The following is a 22869-nucleotide window of genomic DNA, read 5'->3' on the forward strand; positions in this document are numbered from 1 at the left end:
ATATTGTCAACACATTGCATTGCACTGTGTCACATTTGCTTTCCTTGTTTGATTAATTGGAGACTCAAACGCTGTCTCACTGGTATGGTCACATTTACATGCAAACGAAGCAAACACTATCTCATCTGCAAAACCCAGGGTGCAAACGTAAGCCTGATCAGAATGTCAGTCTAACAGACCTGAACCATAGTGGAGAACCAACCTAAACTTTACCTCTTGGTGGTAAAGTGGCTTACGTCTTCTGGGTTAAGCTCTTGTGCCACTGCAACCCTAAACAGGATAAACTGCATAGAAAATGAATGAATAGATGTTTTTTACAGATAGGTCACCTGTTGCTTTAGCATATAACTGGTAGCCTGCAAATGCATTTTAATATATTTGTGCTTGAGCGGGGGGGGATAATTTTCAAAAGTAAGATTTATACGGGTTCACAATTACATTGTGGATATTATTATTAGTCATGCCAGAGAATCCAGATGAGCTCTTGGGGATAGTTTAAATGACACTGCCCTTTCTAGAAGGCAGGGTAGAAACAGACGCCACCAGAGCTTTCTTGCTAATATATAAAAATTAAGTAGTGTAGTCAAAGACCTGCCTTAATATCCCCTGTGGAGAAAGGGCCACTGTCCCATCACAACAGTCCTTGCAGCTCCCACTGCCAAATATGTCTATACTCTCAATTTACTATTTCTAATCCTGTCTGAAAGCTTATCTTGTATGTCAGGCTTCTTCCTAAATTGGCTTGTGTTCTTTGTGATTGATTAAAGTACCGTAACCTATCTTTATCAGCCACCCTGAACTTTGTCTTCTTGCCAAATCTATTAGGTAATGCATCCTTTGTTATTGTGCAGGTTGGTGTTTTCTTTCCTTCTATTTGCAGAAACACACTGCCTCATTTACAACAGAAACCCTAGCTACCTTCATCCCAAATAGTGGTGCAGGCCTCAGCTCACAACAGTTTGTGACAAATGGGGCATCCTAATTCAATACAGCTTTATTCAATTGAATGGGCTTAAATGTATCATCAGTCCAGAACCATGAGGAGAGATATGCTTACGTTAAGACACATTTGGCAAGCCCTCTTTTTCTCTTATTCTTTTGACTGATACCATTCACGGTCATTTGAAATACTTCCATGTACCCTGACATTTAGCGAACATTGGGATTGTAATTCATGTGTTCTTAAGCCGTAATATTCCCCATGCCGTTGCACAAAGAGGAGAGGTTGCCCTGATATTACTGCTGACGCCAGAGTCCTAGACGCTTCACTTAGAGCGTCTCCAGTAGGACATTCAAGCACACCCTCAACAAAATCCGTGAGACAAGAGTAGGTCACTGTGCTAGCAAGCACACATCCTTCTACTTAGTTGCTGGCTCTCAAGGTCACATAGTTTGGCGTCACACACACAAACAGTCACCACTTTCTAAAATCCATGAGCTCTTGCTGTCCAACGTATAGAAGCAATTTTCACCGGTAGCTCTGAATTGTGGATGACCTCCTGTGCAGCACATGCAGCACAAACAACCTGCATACTGAGATTTAAGGATTAATTGAAATCCCATCCCTCTACTTTAAACCTGATATAAGACAACGCTAATGTCTGAATGCTGAGAAGTAGGCCATGTCGAAAACACTCTCGGGAAATCTGGCCTCAGGTTGTGTACACTTCCTCAAAAACTACATACACGTCTCTAGGGTTGTAGCTCTCCTCTTAATCTTTACCAAAACTAGAACATACTGTATACAGGGCAAAAATGCATTCTATATGGGGAATATTCTCTCCTGTTCTCTTTTCTTTTTAGCCTGGCTATCACACCCTCAAAGGTGTGCCGATTCTCCCGCAATGACTTTTGCCACACCTCCCGTGCTACCTGGCTTGTTTACGCGTAACGGCTCGAGAGGCAAGACTCATTGAAGTCAGGAATGTGGAGTTTTCCTGAGAAATGCAAATGACATTGAACTCCACCTGGAAAACATGCAAAATCTACCTCCGTAGCGGATACGGAAGTTAATTATCGCTTCACTGATGACGTCCTCACCGCTTTATTCATATGCGATATTGTGCTCATGACTGAATGCATCGGTGCAGGTGCTACGCCATTACCTCCAAATTGCACGTTTATATATCATATTATGCCAAAAATCAAAACGTTAGTTTATCACTACACAAGTGGGAGGAGCGCATGCACTCAGCAGGAACGTGGACCATGGCCCTGTGCACCTCAACGCAGCAAAGGAAGGACAAGGGGAGGATGTTGCAAATAATTACTTTACAGTATCCATCCATCCATTTTCTGCACCGCTTCTCCTCACTAGGGTCGGGGGCGTGCTGGAGCCCATCCCAGCTATCCTCGGCGAGAGGCGGCAAACACTCTGAACTGTTCGCCAGCCAATCGCAGGGCACAAAGAAACAACCATCCGCACTCACATTCACACCTACGGGCAATTTAGAGTCTTCAATCAACCTACCATGCATGTTTTCGCGATGTGGGAGGAAACCGGAGTACCTGGAGAGAACCCACGCAGGCACGGAGAGAACATGCAAACTCCACACAGATGAGGCCGGGATTTGAACCCCGTTCCTCAGAACTGTGAGGCATATGTTCTAACCAGTCATCCACCGTGTCGCCAACTGTACTGTATATTCAATAAAACATGTACATACTGTGGTGACCATGTCATGGCTTTAACTGGTGTAAAATTGTGAACATCCCTAGAAATGCAGATTGACAATCCTTTGGTATATTGGTTGTGCTGTCCCCTGCACAGGTATTTGTTTGGCTATCCTGTTGTCATACAAATGTACGTTTCTAATAAATAACATTTAAATTAATGTTGATGTTAAAAAAAAAAGAAGAACACTTAGTGACAGTGGCAGGTTGAATACATTTATGTACCATATGGTGTTTCACCTTCATGGGGCGCCGTACTGACTACAGCCTCCAGAGTGCGAAGGAAGAAAGAATGTACGAGGGTGCGTACATGACATACTTAAGTGCACGGGAGAATCTGCGCAGCCAAAGAAGCACGGCGCTGCACATCTTTTCTGACTTGAGCACAGGGGATAATTATTTTAAAAAATGTATGAAGTAGTATTATAGCCATATGGAAAAGAACAAAAAATTTATAATATTATCACCACTTCATTCTGTAGGTTTTTTTTAGGGGAAGCACAAGAAAAACAATCTGATCTGGTGTGTAAATTAATCATTTTTACTGGAGAATATTGTAATAAAGATGCTGAGAAGCAGACTGAACACACCAAACCTCCTGAGTTACACTTTCAAATAAGAGAAACTGAATGAGTCTAGGACAGAAAATGTGTTATGAAAAATCAAATACCACAGCAAAAACATCCTGTAGGCATTCTGTAAAATTTCTTTCCACACATCCATAAATACACTTGATACATGACTAGATGTAAGAATATTACCACAAATAATTTGTTGCAGCTGAACTGCTTCCTTTTAGACTCATTCAAACTCCTTTTTGGGGATCGCGCAGTGTTTCTTAAAAAAATAAAAATAAAAATTAAGGGAAATTAGGGTATTGCTCCAACATCTGTGAGTTAACTAGCTCGAACGAAAAGTCACATTGGATCACATCCGGCTTCAACATTCCAACTTTAGGGCATATTATTTATTCATTCATATGCTGACATCCAAACTATGCCTTAAATGTTGGCACTTTGCAAACTATGTTTCGGCACCCAAGCTGTGCAGATACAAGTGCAAGTTGCAGGCGCTTGCGGAGGAAAGAATGTTCCTTTTACCAGTCATGAATGCAGAAGAGACAGAACAACGAGGCCATTGTTGTTTTCTCACTGAAGAGCCCTGGAGCATGTGCAAAGCAGCAAACAAAATTATAAAAGTGCCTACATGTTGGCTGTAAGATTTAATGTGGCTACAAGGCTTCGCCTTAATTTTCATTGACACTAAACGCAAAGCCCTCAGAGCCAGAATCATGTTAGTTATTGTGAATATTTAACCCTGATGTAAACAGATAGACAAGCTGTCAAGCTGTGCATGTTCTTGTTTTGTGAGTTGATGGGGGAGCACATACTTAAAGAAAATTATCCCTCTGTAGGTATACAATCCATCTATTTATGCAGAGCGGGTTCATGATGGCATTGATTTTCACAGTGGGGTAAAGAAAAATTACAATTACAATTATAGCCAATGCTCTTTTATTCACATTTTTGTTTCAACTGTAATCATGATATCTGAGACTGTAGCTGTTACAGCAAATATTAATTTCTGACAATCACCTTCCACACAAGGAATCCATATTTGATAGATGCAAAGAAAAGGTTTTTAGTTGAACAGAGCTGTCTCCTATGTGCTGGATTAAGTTCTATCGGTATAATGATTAGAGAGGGCCTGTTTTTTATTTGTTTTCAAAGAGGCATTTTACTCTTGATAGAATAATGACTGGGTTGTGTCTCCGGAGGCAACACATGCTCATCAAAAGAGCGGGCTTTGTCCAACGATCCATAAACCTGTACCACCACTTACCATGAAATACGTGCTAGATTACTTAAGAGAAAGAGCAAAATCAATGAGGAACAATGTCTCCCAATTTACAGCGTGATCATGGTGGATTGTGTTGTATATCATAAGGCGTTGGTGTACAACTATAACTGTACTGTTGCGGGGCTGCTCGTGTTTTAGGATGAGCTTGGAATTCCTTGGTGGTGTTCTTGCTTTTCTTATCAATAACTCTGTCAGAGGCTGCCAGAAGATTTGGTAGCTCTTGATACCCAGAGCTATAAATCTGGGCCAAGGGTTGTGTGGGATGCTCAGATAAATGGGTTGGCCATTGTTTCACTGCAACATTGTTTGTCTTTACTTTCCTCTTCTACTTGGGATTTAGTACACTGCTGTCCTTGGTCATCTCTCTGCAACAGCGGCTCTGGATTGGGTTTGAGTCAGTCCTGTTGCCCCAAGATTACACGAATATCCTCCATTCAAACATTCACCACTGTGCATGCTCTACTGTTTTGTTTGCTTTTTATCTCTAGCTGGATTTAGTTTTGCGTGGGTATGGGTGTGTGTCTTGGATTAAAAGGGAAACTGAGGATCCATATTGAACCTCAAGTTATTCCACATGGTGCATAACATCGAGCGTATTTTGCACTCAAGTTTTCTGTTCAGGACATTTGAATTCAACGACAGACCTTTATATGTGATGCAGCTCTTTATCATGCGTATGCAGCAAAGCATCAACGTGAAACAAAAGTGGGCCATGGAGGCACAAAACACAATTATCCCCGAGGAAATATGTCACATTTCCAGCGCCTTTTGTGATAAGGTTCCCTCAGTCGAGCCTTCGAATGTCGCCTTTTAACACACACTGTGGGGAACAAAGGCAAAGATATGGCTTATTAGGTCACTTCTGAATCCTTTTACACACTTATCATTGATCTGTTGGGTAAATCCCATGGGTATCATTAAAATCAACCTGGAGGAGACGAAAGAGTGTGAATGTGTTCGCTGCTTAATGACTTGGCTTCCGGTGCATTTTAAGAGAATGGTCGAGCTTGGTTGCATTTGTCTATAAAAATGAAAAAAAACAAAACAATGCGCTTTCACTTAAATGTCCTAAGCAAAACGAGGTTCAAGAATACAACTTTAATAACATGTTATTATTCTTCAAGAAACAACGGCAAACATCTCATTAGCTAACATATTACTGGGTGCCAGGCAACCAAAAGGCTCCAACAGTAATTGTCACTGTTTGCTTTGGAGTTGGGGGTTGTATAGAGTTTGAAATGTGTGTGTAGCAGGTTTAGACTGGAGTGATTAAAGAGAATAAAAGATTAGAATGCCTGCAAATTCTGGGGTGTCAGAAAATGCTGAATCATTTAGTGTGTTCCAAAATGGCGACGAGATAGGGCTCAATCAAAATCCCCACAAACCCAAGCATACTGTTCTGTAGTATCTGCTGCTTGCTGTTTGTACTCAATATGCACTAAAGCTGTCCTTAGAATGAACAAAACAAACGTGCAATATTTTGTTTGGACTGTCGTTTTCCTGGTGCAGAGCTAACCTGTCAGGAAGCAAAGCCTTTTCCAACCTCATCACTTTCGTCTTGTTTCAAACTCATCTCTTTTTGTCCTCTCTAATACGCTCTCCATTGCTGCAACACTCGCAGAACCGTGTGTGTCCCCACCGTATCATTTTGCTCTTCAGATTCAGGATTGAGCTGCCCATCACCATTATGTCATTCAACACCTGACTCTGCTCATACTCACAGAGGGCAACGAAAGCCCCTGAAAAAGCTAAAACCCTCAAGTTGATCTTGCCAAATTCACCTTCAGGTTGTAATCCCTCAAGAGTCACAATAACAGTACACGAGAGACTTTGACAAGACAAGTTTGACAAGACTCAAGGTGAATAAATGTCACATGTTTTAGAGTACGTCCTACACAATGATGGCATTCTCCATATTTTATAAGATTACAGATTTCGCAGCACATCTCTTGGCCAGTTTTTGCAAAACCACTCAAATCTGGGCTACTTAAAGGATCAGTTAAAGTGCCTTGAGGATCCCTTTAGTCTTATGAGTTCGCCCACATAGGCCAAAGTCTTCAAAAAAGTGAACTTTCCCGGGTTTCCACAAGGCTCATCAAACTGTCAGGCTGTACTTTTACTCAAACCATTGTCATTGTGACCTACAGCCACAAATTCATCAGAACTGCCATCTTGGGAGAGTAAGGCACAAGGCTATTTCTGTAATGACCCAGATTTCCAGGTGAATCGGGATCTGTATCAACGTAATGAGCTGCAGCGAACAAAACGTATTAGGTCAAATAAACTATTCTGTGTGGATTCTACCACTGCATTTGCTCTGTGGCAGAATATCTTAAACTAGAAGGTCAAGAAAATGAAATTCCACGAGCAATACATTGAGAACATGTTTTTTTTTTTAAACACAAACAATGTTTTCCAAAATTTGATCGGATTAATCAATTACATGTCCTGAAACCTGTTTTTACATAGCATATAGCGGGGTATAATACAAATACAATTGTGAAGCATGGGGAGGAATAAAGACAGATTGGCTCTCGGCTTGATAGAGGAATTTAACTGTCCTCAGAAGCTATTAGGACGCTATCGTCAAGACTGCAGAGATATAAATAGAATGCTGTGAGGAGGAGGAGGTCTAGGTCTAAGCATAGGAATAAACCGATCCCAAAGCAGGTTTACTATTAAGGTTGAGGGTTTACGGTGTGATTAGGGGGCATTTAAAGAAGCCTTCATATTGTAAAACATGGTGCCATTAGGAGAATCGTGAATCGACTGCTTGATTCAGCATTTCTCTTTTGGTTACCTCAGACCAAAATAACATAACCTCCATCAGTCGGATCAAGCAAATTATTGTCTCTATCTAACTTGTATGTAATCTTGGGCTTTATATCGCATCATTTGATGTTTTGGTGAACTTTGAAGAGATTTTACAAGAAAGAGCGACTGCGCTCCTGTGCCAAATTTTGACTTTGAAACATTTAGGGATTTGCATAAGATATTCCTTGCATGATGCCTGACTGAGCTCAGTTCAAAAATATAGTTCTTATCCTCCTCCTTCAGATTTGTAAGGATCATTTCTATTTGTTAAATGGGAAACATGTTAGGGCCAGGGACAAAGACAATAATCAAAATTGGGATTTACAGTTGGGTTTTTTTTCCAACTCAGAATGGTGCCAATGTATGTGTTGTATGGGGGAGCGAAGGTTCGCAACAGAGAAGAGACGTTAAACCCCTCAGACCTGTCCTGAGTATTGCATGAGGGAATATGGCCTGTAAAATTTATACGTGGAGCTATGCAGACATTACACTTCATTGAGATCAGTCTGACAGAAAGCAGTGAACATTAAAGGTTAAACAAACCTGTGAATGACTCAGTGCTGTGTAAACTGCAGGTCTTTTTATGTGAGGCAACAATGATTGAGCTGTCACACTCTTGTGCTTTAAAAGCACACATATATTTTTATTTGTTCAGCAGGTTCCCCCAGTGGCCAAAGAGTAAAAAGAAAAAAACAACGACGACAACCAAAGTATTGAAGTGTAGCGCTTCTTTTAACTACAGTTTACAACAGAACCAAAATTTTGCCAAGATGTATTTGGATTTTCAAGTGTAGTCGGCCTAAATACTGATTCAGAGGGTATGGATAGCTTACTTCAACTAATAATATGTAACAATTGTATATTAATAAAAGATGCACGCTGCTGCCTAATGAACATGCTGAAAAACAACCAAATCAAAACATTCTATTCTCAGGTTGAAAAATATTTAAAACTCCCAATATTTTGAGTTCTGTGCATTTCATTGGAGATCACTGCTATTTCCTTTTGTATTATTTCATCCAAAAGCAAAACAGTTTTTGTTAATTTTGGGAGGTTAATTTAAAAAGCTTAATTTTTCACACGAATATTCTGAAATTGTATCCTAATATAACCCACTTTAAAAGTAAAGCAAAATATAGCATTTGGAAATTATGGCAGTGCGACTTCCTGCTAAATTTTCTTTGGTAAAATAACGGTTTTGCTGTCGTTTGGATAGTATACTATCACTACAATACAGATGAAAATATAAGTATAAAATATAAATTCTGTCAAAACCAAGTTGATGCTTGATCACCTTTAGTGTTTGTCAAGAGTGGTGTATTGTAAGCATGGGGTTTTATGTTGTGCTTGCTTCTCAAGCCAATGTGTTGATGAAGAAAGTGTATATTGTACTGCTGCTAATTTGTTCACAAAATTACATCCAAAACACAACTGTACAGGGAGCCTGGGGGAGAGAAAAAAATAACAATTGTCCTTGCTGCTAGTTGGGTTAAGAAAAGACTGGTAAATACGAGACGACAAAGTGCATGTCATTCAAGAAAAGATTATATATGTTTATTTGTTGTTGTTTGCCCACCACTGGCAAAGAAGAGTGTGTGTCAGTGTGGGAGAGTGTGGAAAGATCTCTATAAATCTCTGGCATTACTGCAGCCATTTCCCCACTCCTCATCACCAGCACCATGTGAGATTTAAAATATTTAAATCTGTAATCTGTCAGCATTATGAGGTTAACACACACCCGCAAGACTGGTGTCCTATCTGTCACCACGCTTCACCACTTCACATGGCTACACATGCATCACCAGGACCTGACGTCGCCTTTTGTGGCTCTCGCTGGATATGACACTTCTGCTAGTTTCTATAATTTCTCAACAGCTGCGCCAACATGCTGCTGGACCCCAGAGACAAATTAAGGGGGAATGCATGAAACTGGAAAGAAAATGGGGGACAAGAACTGCAGCAATGCAGCGAAAGAGGAAGCCGCTAATTGTTTCCCAAGTGTGTGTGACCCAGTGACCCTAGGGGAGATCTTCCTTGTCACTTACTACCAGTAAACCAGCATTCATTATTGATTCGATACTCATCGTCTTACACAGCGAGCTCTTATGAGTGGGTTGTTTTGTCAATTTAGTGATGCGGTATTAAAGCCTAAGCAATATACCCTCCGTCCTTTGCGCATGCCCCACAGATCCGAAAACTCTTAAATCACAACAAAGAATAAATAAACTGAATGGGATAACACTCAGCAATGCTGACCCATATAAGAATATTAGGTTGATGGAAGACACTCCGACGTCGTCCATTTAGCCAGTTCCATGTCATGTCTTCATTGGACAGTCTTTTACTAAGCTCCTTAATAGCAAGCCCCAGGGGATCTATGGCAGGATCGAGGTACCGACACACGCCTTATCTCCACCAATTTATCCCATGAATTAGACGGGCTCTGGCCTCTGTGTCCTGCTAGACCCACACAACATTCACTCCGTGTTAAGAAAATAAATGAGATAGAAACGGGGCCTAACAATTGCTTGATAGGATCAGCAGTTGGTGAATTGACAGAGCCACATTAACTATGACCTCCACGGTTGTGTTCATGTGCATCATCTTAACAGTGGATTTGCTGTCACTTGTCTGCATTTTCAGGCTGGATTTAGTGAAACAAATCACAACTGGAATAACAGGGATTAAGAAGAGGGTGTCAGCTCCGCCACACACAGTTTTTATATAGTCCAGCTAAATGATATAGACACAAATATTGGGACACATGACCATTACACATACTGTGGGAGGAAAAAGTATGTCAACCCTTTGGAATTTCTTACATGTTTGCATGAACCTGTCATTTAAAATGAAGTCTGCACATTATCTAAATCCCAGGAATAAACAGTCTGCTTAAACTAATTTATGTTTTCATATTTTTATTGAAAATAACGTAAACATTCACAGGACAGGGTTGAAAAGTAAGTGATCCCTTGTTTTTAATAACTGGTTCACCCTCTTTTGGTAGCAATAATCTCAACCAAACTTTTCCTGTAGTTGAAGATTAGACGTGCACAACGATCAGCATCAATTTTGGACCATCTGTCTTGACAAAACTGTTCCAGTTCAGCCAAATTCCTTGGATGTCTGGTGTGAAGAGCTCTCTTGAGGTCATGCCACAGCATCTCAATGAGGTTGAGGTCAGAACTTTGACTGGGCAACTCCAGACAACATATTTTCTTCTTCTGAAGCTATTCTGTTGTTGGTTTGCTTCTGTGTTTTGATCATTGTCCTGTTTAAACACCCACTGGCTTTTGTGCATGCTAGATTTGTCAACAGAATCGTTGGGATGTGCTGATATTACTGTAAGTCTTCAGCATACAAAGTTAACGCTACTTTCAATAAAAAATATGAAAACACATTATTGTTAGTGTGGTATTAGTTTAAGCAGACTGTGTATTTTTGTGATTTAGATGATGATCAGACTACATTGTATGAAAAATATATGCAGAAATTTAAGAAATTCCTAAGGGTTTACATATGTGATGCAAGAAACACTACCATATATGTTACGCCGATGTTGCAGAGGGGACTTGAGGCAGGATTTTTGTAGAATGGTGATGTCGTCAATAAAAAGAAAATACTTCTTGCCATCTGGTCTTCTTCTTTTCCTTTCGGCTAGTCCCGTTAGGGGTCGCCACAGCGTGTCATCCGTTTCCATTTCACCCTATCTCCTGCATCCTCCTCTCTTAACACCAACTGCCCTCATGTCTTCCCTGACGACATCCATCAACCTTCTCTTTGGTCTTCCTCTAGCTCGCTTGCCTGGCAGCTCCATCCTCATCATCCTTCTACCAATATACTCACTATTTCTCCTCTGGACGTGTCCAAACCATCAAAGTATGCTCTTTCTAATTTTGTCTCCACAACATCGAACCTTGGCTGTCCCTCTGATGAGCTCATTTCTAATTTTATCCAACCTGGTCACTCCGAGAGCGAACCTCAACATCTTCATTTCCGCCACCTCCAGCTCTGCTTCCTGTTGTCTCTTCAGTGCCACTATCTCTAATATGTACATCATGGCTGCCCTCACCACTGTTTTATAAACTTTGCCCTTCATCCTAGCAGAGAATCTTCTGTCACATAACATACCTGACACCTTCCTCCACCCGTTCCAACATGCTTGGACCCGTTTCTTCACTTCCTGACCACACTCACCATTGCTCTGGATGGTTGACTCCAAGTATTTAAAGTCCTACATCCTTGCTATCTCTTCTCCATGTAGCCTCACTCTTCCCCCACCACCCCTCTCATTAATGCACATATATTGTTTTACTTCGGCTGATCTTCATTCCTCTCCTTTCCAGTGCATGCCTCCATCTTTCTAAATGTTCCTCCGCCTGCTCCCTGCTTTCACTGCAGATCACAATGTCATCTGCAAACATCATGGTCCACGGGGATTCCAGTCTAACCTCATCTGTCAGCCTATACATCACCACTGCAAACAAGAAGGGGCTCAGGGCTGATCCCTGATGCAGTCCAACCTCAACATTAAATTCATCTGTCATACCTACAGCATACATCACCACTGTTCTGCTGCCCTTGTACCTGTATTATTCTAACATACTTCTCTCCCACTCCAGACTTCCGCATGCAGTACCACATCCTCTCTGGGTACTCTGTCATAAGCTTTCTCTAGATCTACAAAGACACAATGTAGCTCCTTCTCACCTTCTTTGTACTTTTCCATCAACATCCTCAAGGCAAATAATGTATCTGTGGTACTCTTTCTAGGCATGAAACCATACTGTTGCTCGCAAATACTAGCTTCTGTCCTGAGTCTAGCCTCCACTACTCTTTCCCATAACTTCATTGTGTGGCTCATCAACTTTATGCCTCTATAGTTCCCACAGCTCTGCACATCACCCTTGTTCTTAAAAATGGGCACCAGCACACTTTTCCTCCATTCCTCAGGCATCTTCTCACACAAGACTTCTATTGAACAAGCTGGTCAAAAACTCCAAAGCCACCTCTCCTAGATGCTGTGGTGAACCCACTTATAGGTTGGGTAGGAGTGTGTTTTTGTTTTTATGTACAGCCACTTCCTTGTTCCTCAGTCATGTCACTTCTCGATTGGATGCATTAAATTTCACATCACATTTCATGGAGTCTTGGGAGACGCTGGCTTTCTCCACACGAATATTTTTTGTTGTAAATCTTGAACACGTTTCATATTTAAGATTGGCGGCCGCGACCCGTTTCAGAGCCTCGGGAAAGATTCACTATTAACACCTCAGACCACAGGATAATCTGATAGGATAATCCCATAAAACATAAAATAATCTGGCATTTTTCGTCCTTGGTTGGGAAGGGAAAAAAATCAGGACAAATGCAGCCCACTTATCTTAATGTGTGTACATGGCTTCAGAAGGATCCTTGGGACAGGTGATCCCTGCCCAGTTAGTTGACCGCTAAAATGGATGAAGTGCTTCTGCCTACCATAGTCATGGTAGTGTACAGGTTTTGTGAACCCACTAGACCCTGGTTCTAGTCTGGGTAACAGACACTGATCCTCAGACTTCCGTGATAATGCAGAAAAACATTTGTGAGCTCAAAGGTCACAGGCCCACAAATTCCTAAATGTGTTTGGCAGGGTTGTGATCAGGGCTCTTCCACACAAAGGTCCCTCCACACCAAACACATGGTCCAACCATAAACCATCTTGAAGTGCACTAGGGCGCTGTCATGCTGATAACAAAATATATTCATCAAACTGTTCCCTCAGTCCTATGGAAGCATAAAATTGCCCAAAATATTTTGGTATGATGAAGATTTGTGATTTATGGGGTCGAGTCCATCTGATTCGGATGCCTCCCGGACGCCTCCCTGGTGAGGTGTTCCGGGCATGTTCAACCGGGAGGAGACCCGGGGACAACCCAAGACACGCTGGAGAGACTAAGCCTTTCGGCTGGCCTGGGAACGCCTCAGGATCCCCTCGGAAGAGCTGGATGAAGTGTCGGTGGAGAGGGAAGTCTGGGCGTCCCTGCTAAAGCTACTGCCCCCGCGACCCGACCTCGGATAAGCGGTAGAAAATGGATGGATGGATGGGGTCGAGTCCAACTACTGAGTGACTGATCAATTAGTTCGTCAAGAAGTAGATCACAAGACATTTTCAAATTTCAACATCAGGTTTTTTCCTGTATGCCATTATATTAAAAAAGGGGTCACTTATGAATAAAAACTATGCTGTGTTCCACTTAACGTTTGTGTAAAGGCTTTCCTTCTGCTGCTGTCATGTTTGTCTTTCAGCACCACATCTCGCTGCATCACATTCAGAGTATGTGATGCATTTTTTAAATCTCAAAAAGGGAAAACAATAAAAAATAGCTCCACTTATTACATCACTAATGTCTGATTGTCTGATTTTAATGAATATATGATAACTTCTGGCCAACATCTGCTTTGTAGTTAGATGTAGAGCAGGCGATGTCCAAAAAAATATTTGCTAAGCAGGCACTGGTCATTGGCAGGGAAACCTGTTAGTCGGGGGAGATATTTTTGGGCAATGAACAATGTAAAATATTTTTAAATATGTTATGTGGAGCAGAGCTGAGGCCTATTTTTGTTCTAAAACCATTTTGCTAGTACAACAAAGTGTCTTCTGCTGCTTTCCATCTTATTGCCAAATGACACAACATGAGGTACACCAGCAAGATATATTTAGTGTGGAAAAAAAACTATACATTTTTGGATGCATCACAATGCAGATGTAAACTATTATGAAACGATAAATATATTTCAATTATTAATTATTAAACAATACAATGCAAGACTCAAACCAGCTAAACAACAAAATATGATTACATTAATCCCAAGTCGTCTGTGGCTGTGGCTCAAACGTGACGACATCACACATCAGTGACATCAAATTACGCTGAATGTCTCAGCTCCATTACAGATTTAGGCTTCATTTTTACAGTACATTTTATGCTGGTTAGAGGTGACACCAACATGAACACCAGAAAGCTATCTATGTGCAAGCAAATGTGAAGCTGAGCGATGGGAAATCAATCATAGCCTTTGTAAAAACATTGGCCATAGCCAATACAATCCCTTGGAATTTGCTGAAGAAGAAAGAAACCACTGATAGTAACAGATTTTGCCAGGGTGGACGATAGAAACAACAGTAGTAGAGAAACATTGAGAGCTGTAAAGAAGACCTAAAACAATTATCAGTTACATCAGCAACAACCTCCAGAGGGCAGGAGTGAAGCGATCACAATCTACTGCTTGCGGAAGACAGAAGTACAGAAACTACACCAGAAGATGCGAACCACTCATAAGCAAGGCTGAAGTTTTCCATAATAAAGCAGAGACTGCTCGTGATCTTAAAAACCTAACTGATCTGTGAAACTCAGTGGAAGTAATTTCATTGCTTGGGCTTGCTTGGATTCTACTAGAACAGGGGTGTCAAATAATTTTTTGTCACGGGCTACATTGTCATGACTTCCTTCTGAGGGCCGTTATGACTGTGAACCCATATGAATGAATTATTGCCTCATATATTTATATGTACACAACAAATTGATGGATAACTACTTTTGAAATCAGAAGCCTATACAACTGTTTTCAACTTTTAAAAGGGTGTTTGGTAACAAAAAAAAAATTGCTTGCAATATCACAACAACATTACAAGTGAAGACAATTTACAATTTTGATATTTTCACAAGAAACATGAAATTGACGCACATTTGCTGTCGCGGGCCACGTAAAATGATGTGGCGGGCCAGATCTGGCCCCCTGGCCATGAGTTTGACACCTGTGTTCTAGAAGAAGGCTCACTTATCTTTATCAGGTGTTTAACAGATGGTGTCAGCAGGAAAGAACATTTAGAACTCTCCAGAAACATTTTGTCTGCCAATCTAAAGATGCATTCACACTGATTTGGATATCCTTCTTCATTCAGCAAGACAATGACAAAATTACACTTCTAAAACAACAGATGAGTTGAGGGGAAACAAGTGCAATGTTTAAGACTGACCAAGTCACTCTACAGACCATAAATTTGACTTGCTCAATAGGATATTGAAGGTAGAACGACAAAGACGGTAAGGGGAAAGCGACAGGGTGATCATTGTGTTGACCTGAAGTTGGGTTCATTAAACGGAGCCAGCATGTTCGCTCCAAAAGAGTACAAGTTCCTGACTATTTTGTCTGTTGAAGTGTTCTTTTAAACACCCTACACACGGCATGCTGCAATTGTAACTCACCAAAACAAAAGCAAACCAAAAACAACTGAAAGAAGCTGCATAGAAAAGCACACAAAAATAATACAAACAGATTATGCTAATGGATCGTAGGCTTAATGCAATTATTGCAGGCAAAAGATTTGACACTAACTATATGACACCATCTTATTTACTTCCACTGTATTTTAAGTCTCTGTTCCAGTACTTTTGCTCATCATTGAACGGTTACTCTCTTGTCTCATATTCATCTTTTAATTTTAAATCCAAATGCTTTCATTCTAAAGCAAAAATAAAGGAACTGACCTTATTGTCCCAATATTTTAAAGTGGAGTGTAACTGTACATTTTATTTACATTACATTGTGTTACATTTTATGTGATGTTAGTAAGTAGGGACGAGTGGTGTCAAAAGAATGACTTTTGCATGGCTGTAAGACAAAAAACAGTCAGAAGTATGCATTTGGGAAATAATTCATTTCCTCCTCTGTATCTTCAAGATAACATGTCAAACAGAATGAAGAATATTGGAAAACAAAAATAACCTTCCCCCCCACACACACACCCTACACCCCTGTCTCACTTGCAGATCTGCACCACAAAATTCACACAACTTGCACAAAATCATCCTTTTCAGACAAATGGATTGGGGAACGATAATGCGTCAAAACAGAAACAGAAGTGCAAGAGGCCAGAGACCAATAGTGGCTCAGTGATGTCACATCAGGCCAAGACAAAGTGCTCAGGTAAGAATAAGGCCAAGCTGACCTTTGCAGCATACTGAGGCTCATTGGGTTTTTCCTTGTGGAGACTCATGTAAACAAGTGTCGCGCTTTGAACTGCACTAGGAAACGTACTTGAGTGCTGAGGAGCATGCTCCCACGTGTGCCTATCAGGGATCACGCGTCAGCCGCTGCTTGATTGCCCAGCCCCAGTCCAATGGAGGACAATGTGTCTGTAAAATGAACACAACTGGCGGACACCGTTCCTGGCAATTATTTGACAATCGCTTTACAAAAGCCCTGTTTGCCACACTGTATATGAAGCTTATGTGATTTTAATTTTTTTTTTTTATCAATACTAGATTCCACATCAAAGAATGTATAAGTGATTTAGAAAATAGGGACTTTGAAAAAACAGACCAGCACTGAGACTAAATGACCAGAGATAAAATAGTAGTATTTGAATAATCCTGATATTAAACAGATCCAGACAATATGAATGAACACAATTTGGTTCATAATGCAATGATTCATTTTTAAAGTTGGACCTCCAAAGTCAAACACTAGCTCAAACCATCGTTGTGCAAGACGTCAGCAAATCTTGTGAGAATCTAACGAATAACTCCGCTGTGTTTTTCTTCCCCTCACTGTTCTTTTGTGAAGCCACCGCAGAAGGGAAGCAGTGATAATAACCTTAGAAAAGTCTGATAGCATAGTGTAACACAGCAATAAAATGTTTCCCCAAGCGGGTGTTAACAGAAGTCTTAATGACTAGCATACTTTTTTTTTTTTGTGTGGCATGTATGTTTCATGTCCAGAGATTTAGGTTGGCTTTTTATTTTTTAAACTGTTTGTTTTTAGATGTTTTAATGTTAGGCATTCTGTGTCGTTAAAACAATTGTTATACAGTATTACTCTTTAAGTAAAACAAGGAAAACAATTAATTTATGTCTAAAACTAATAAAAATAACAATTGATTACTTATCATTAATATTCCACTTCGTTTTTCATATTAACAAAAAATATATAAAGTAGGGTCTAAAGAATAGGCTGGTCTACTTTTGTTTTGGAGACACATTTGCTCATTCAACTAAATCACTATGACAAAGACCATTTGACATTTTCATTCTCTCATTTCCGGTTTGGAACTCATTTCTCACATCTCCATTATTTGTGTGTGTGCCACCGCTTCCGCATACTGAGCTTGTTGTGTCCAGGCTTCTCCCACAGTCAGAAAGGAGACAGACATATGCAGCCTGCAGCATCACAGTGCCTTTAAACTTGCATCAGCCTCCTCTTCTAGTCTATTCTCAGCAACATGGCCCTGTCTTTTTTTTTTTTTTTTTTTTTTGTAACTTAAAAATTGCAAAAAGTTAATAATTTACTGCATGGTCACTGGGCATCATTGTATCAGAGAATTCCAGTGATGAGCGTGGCAATAATAACAGACCAATTCCCATACATAAATATAAAATATATTAATTCCAGCTCACAGGGGCAGATTATCTCTAAATAATCAGATCCCACGTGCATTCAAATTGGCATGTGAATTGAGCAGGCTATTTATGTAGCAGCAAACTAAACAGGAAGCTTGAACGTGAAGTATATTTACGCTGATTAAAATTGTCAGCAAACAAAATAAATGCTTGATGCAAACTGGCACGCAAGAAAAAGATATAAAATCAAATGGCCTTATTTTACCCCGATACCGTGTATTTGTATGATAAACTTTCGTTCTTATTTCATGTGGCTGCAGTCTTTTTTTTGGGGGGGGGGTGGCTCGTGCGTCACTCTTCCATCACGCACACAGATTGTCTTTTTTTGAAGTAACAAGTGTTCGCAATGGGGACAATTAGCGCAAAGAATGCATATATCCCGACACGCTGCAGTATTTGCTAGAACACGTCGTATATGCCTGAGTGTTGGGAAAAAGGACTGCATGCATCTTACGTTGGGGCAGCGCGTTGCAAGCCAAGAATGGCTTTGCGAAGTACAATGCACAAAGCGTTGCAAAAAACATCACTTCGACTCCTTTTCTCCGCAAATATCGAAGACAAACAGTGTGCACACCGCTCATTTTTGAGTGTCATGAAATGTCTCACCTGCACAATCCAGACGTAAATCCCCCCCATAACCGTGCGTCTGTCTTTACAAGAAAGAAATGGAAAGCAAATTACGTGGGTATACTCCAAATCCCCAAAATGGCCTTTTTATTTCTTCGGGAAATAAATCTCCAGTGCAGCAAGTCTCATTCCGTTCTCCCCGCTGTCATTTTTGAAAAGGTGCCTCCAGTGTGGGAGTTGTTTCCGCCGGGAAAGCTCCCCCGTTCACAGTCCGCCTGCCTCTGGAGTGGATCCTTCCCCCCCCCCAACTCCGGGCTCAACGCGAGCCTGGCGAGAACGCGCGGCGCGACCCCGCTGCCTTCTCGGAGCGCCAATTGGAGCCGGAGAGGAGAGTTACTAGGTAACCAAGGGTACACCAATCATACACGGAAAAGAGCACAGAGTTAGATGCCTTCCAACTTCAAGTATGTGCGACGCCTTTCTAATTCCAATTAATAAGAATTTATTATTATTATTGTAATAATATGTCATTTGGTGTCTTTCAAAACGATGGAGGAATCATTAATTTGTATGGAGCATAATAATCAGTTAATTGGTAGATAGATTGATTCATTGAATAATGCAGTATAGGTATAGTGTGGAAAACATGATTGATCATTGTGCCTTGAATCATATATCCATTTTTTTTTTTTTTTTTTTTTTTTTTAGCGCAGTACTTCTCATTGGGGTTGAATTTGAGCCAAAGGTGGGGTACTGGTCGCCAAGTGCATATTTAATCATTTGGGGGCCAAAAGCAAATGCAGCCATGGGGCCGTCCACATCTGAGTACAGTACTGCAAAGAATTCGAATATTCATGTTAATTTACTAAAAAGTGTGAAAATTCTCCCATTTCCTGACCTAGATGAAGTCCTTAAAATCCTTCTTTAGGATTATTATCTCATAAGTGGATCATCGCCATGCTTTTACTGTCATTGATAATACCGTTAACCAACATTTAATATATTTTATCATTTTGCCTGCTTTAATACTCACATCTTCGTGATGAAAAGCACCACTCTTGTCACTCTCGACTTCATCGCTACTGCATCATCCTCATCTGACACTGACAGCAGTGCTACTGCAACTGGCCAAACGGCCTAAAAATTTACGTTTTTGAAACAATCACAAAATTGATTCCATTTAATGAAAGTGCTCTTCAGGATTGCATGGGTGAGTTGATCACAGTCATAACACCAATGGCGTAACACAGGGCTGTTGTTGCATGTTTGCCACTTAAGATAATGCGCTTGATAACACGTCTCCAGCAACAAATACAGTCACTGTAAACGTAACTCAAATAATTCTATATTACAAAGCAAGTAAAACAGCACAGTCTGGTGGCTTACTGCTCCAACTAAACCTTAATACAGATCATGTACAAAAAGGAAAGTAAAAGGAAATGGCACTTAATGGAAGTCAAATTTATATATTTTTTAAATAGCAACCCGTATTGGTAACTCACGCAGTTGTTGAAAATAGATGAGGCAGTACAATTTGTCACAGCTGACCAAGTAAAATAAAAATAAGGACAACTGATTGATGGAAGGCGGCATGGTTGACAACTGGTTAGCACATCTGCCTCACAGTTCTGAGGACCTGGGTTCAAATCCCGGCCTCACCTGTGTGGAGTTTGTATTGTTCTCCCCGTGCCTGCGTGGGTTCTCTCCGGGTACTTCGGTTTCCTCCCACATCCCGAAAACATGCATGGTAGGTTGATTGAAGACTCTAAATTGCCCGTAAGTGTGAATGTGAGTGCGGATGGTTGGTTGTTTCTATGTGCCCTGCTATTGGCGGGCGACCAGTTCAGGGTCTACCTTGCCTCTCGCCCGAAGATAGCTGGGATAGGCCCCAGTACGGCTGCGACCCTTTTGAGGATAAGCGGTACAGAAAATGGATGGCTGGATGCAAATCATAACAAAGAAATACGTCATTGGCCGCTTGCTGTGAAAAGAGGTGAAAGGTCCCGTAGTCCACAGAAAGTTCTTTTAAGGGTTAGTAGTACCAGTACCCCACCTTTGGTTCTAATTCAACCGCAGTGAGAAGTACAGCGCTAAAAAAAAAAAAAAAAAAAAAAAATGGATATATGATTCAAGGCACAATGATCAATCATGTTTTCCACACGATACCTATACAGCATTATTCAATCAATCAATCTATCTACCAATTAACTGATTATTATGCTCCATACAAATGAATGATTCCTCCATTGTTATGAAAGACACCAAATTACCTATCATTACAATAATAATTATAATAATAATAATTCTTCTTATTATTATTATTATAGAGCGCTTTTTACGACACTCAAAGACACTTTACATACGACGCAAAAACAATAACAGTAAAGTGACCATGTAGGAGTCTGTCCAAGCCACAGTCAAAACACAGACATGGGACGCCGTCCTGCCTGGCGAAATTGTGGACAAGTTTCCGGCCTCGTCAGACGCAGTGGGGACAACGAAAGGTGGGCTTGTTGGGGACAACAAGTCAAAAACAATCACGGGATAACAGCATTGCTTCCAGTGTATTCAAAATTGAGGTGGATGAAAAAGAAGGTGCAGAGCCTTTATTTGAGTTGACCAGTGACAGTGTGTGAAAATAAAACCCTTGTGTCTTGGAACTGGGTCAGCAACACCTTCTTAATCAAGTCCTTGACTTTGCTTCTGAGGCCTTTGTAATCAGTTAGAAGAGACAGCATCCTCAGTCCCAAGGCACTCATTAAAAACTGACAGGATACCTTTTGCCAGAATAGATAGACATGCAATAACTACCAAGAAAGATTTTTTTCCTCCTGTGATTAGTTGCGTTATTGCATAAAAATAAAAACTGCACATATGGATGATGAGGTGTAATCATGTAAGAGCTTGTAAATGTTTTTATGTTATGAATAATGAGATGATCATTGTTATACTGTTAAAAATGGTCACTGCTGAAATAGTTCCCGTTCTCTCTGCAACGATTCCCCAAGGGTTGATTAGAGGATTAATATCATCATGTCATTTATTAATGTGGCCAGTTTTTAATAAGTAATTACTTCCTTTGTTTATTGCAGTTACATTTTGTATGTTTTGTTTTTGCGATCGTTAAATCATTCCCTCATAATTCAAGTATGGATACTGCAACAAACTACAAGTAGAATAATATACAAATGTCCAATTAATACCTCGATTGAACTTAGCGTTTCTGTCAAGTGCCAATATGCAATAATATTTGAGGTACTGAATTAAAAAAAAAAAAACTGTTGAAAAGGTGTGAATGTGAAATCTTCAAGTTTCATCATCTCAGGCTCAGGCAGTGATGAGACCTACATAATGAAGGTAAAGCACAGGCAAGTCCCAATTTTGCTTTCAAGGCGAGTGTCGGCTTTGAGGCAGGCAGATGAATGTGGTGCCTGTGGCGATTAGATGATTTCTGGAGAGTAACATCAACACCTCAGGAGTCAGTATGAACGTCACAATGTCAAAACGCATTTCCGTGCTCACTTTACTGTCCTACAGTCTGAAAATGTTGTATTTTGGTCACTGTGGCGGATATTCATAACTGATAGATAGATGGATGCCGATTGTGGTCCATGAAGGCAATTGTCTGTGTGTGTGAGTGCGTGTGCGTGTGTTTGTGTGTGCGTGTATGTAACTGTTAAAGTGAATGCCGGTTTGATATTGGGGGCATACAAACACCCCCCTCACACACACACACACACAAACACACACACAACACACACACACACACAAACCATTGATCCCACCATCGTAATTTTGATGCGAAGAGCGAGAAAAGGTGACAAGATTACGCAACTGTGTATCTAGCAAAGCTGTGGGTAATTGACGGGGGGAGAAGCACGTACTGATGTGACGTCAGCCGTGATGCTAGCTGTGTGCTGATCGATTGGTAAATAATTTGAATGAAAAAAGAAATACAGTTCAAGACTGATTCTTGAGAAGACGACACTGACTAAACCAGACTGTAATGTACAGGAAGCCCAGACAGCGCACGGCCGGCCTGCCGTGTAACTATCTGTGCGATTGCTCACAAAACTAGCTGCTAACGAAAACTAGCATATGTGACGTCAAGCCGTGCGAATCCCACAATGCAATGTGGATTTTATTTCTTTTTGCAACAATTAACGTCTTTATTGTTAAGTTAAATTTCGTTGTTGTTGCTGTGTATGTACAGTGGTTATTGGAATGTATACCTTAGGTAACTGTCACATTTATTGCTGATTTATGTTGTAATGGGCGGCACAGCGGCCGACTGGATAGCACATCTGCCTCACAGTTCTGAGGACCCGGGTCATATCTGGCCTCGCCTGTGTGGGAGTTTGCATGTTCTCCCTTTGCCTGCGTGGGGTTTCTTCGGGTACTCCGGTTTCTTCCCACATCCCAAAAACATGCATGGTAGGTTGATTGAAGACTCTAAATTGCCCGTAGCTGTGAATGTGAGTATCTGCAACATTATGTTGTCACTATTCATATT

The 22869-nt window shown here is 40.7% G+C and overlaps 1 protein-coding gene across 2 annotated transcripts in view; it reads right to left on the bottom strand.

The window, feature by feature from the left end:
• LOC133407941 (neuroligin-3-like) overlaps window positions 1–18640 on the bottom strand; it is a 186886-nt gene extending 168246 nt beyond the window's left edge. For both annotated transcript variants that reach the window (XM_061686303.1, XM_061686304.1), the window contains exon 1: window positions 18396–18640. The gene's annotated coding sequence lies outside the window, so the exon portion shown is untranslated. The remainder of the gene's footprint in view (window positions 1–18395) is intronic.
• Window positions 18641–22869: the final 4229 nt, after the last annotated feature.

Source organism: Phycodurus eques, chromosome 9 (genome assembly GCF_024500275.1).
Source record: "Phycodurus eques isolate BA_2022a chromosome 9, UOR_Pequ_1.1, whole genome shotgun sequence".
NCBI lineage: Eukaryota > Metazoa > Chordata > Actinopteri > Syngnathiformes > Syngnathidae > Phycodurus > Phycodurus eques.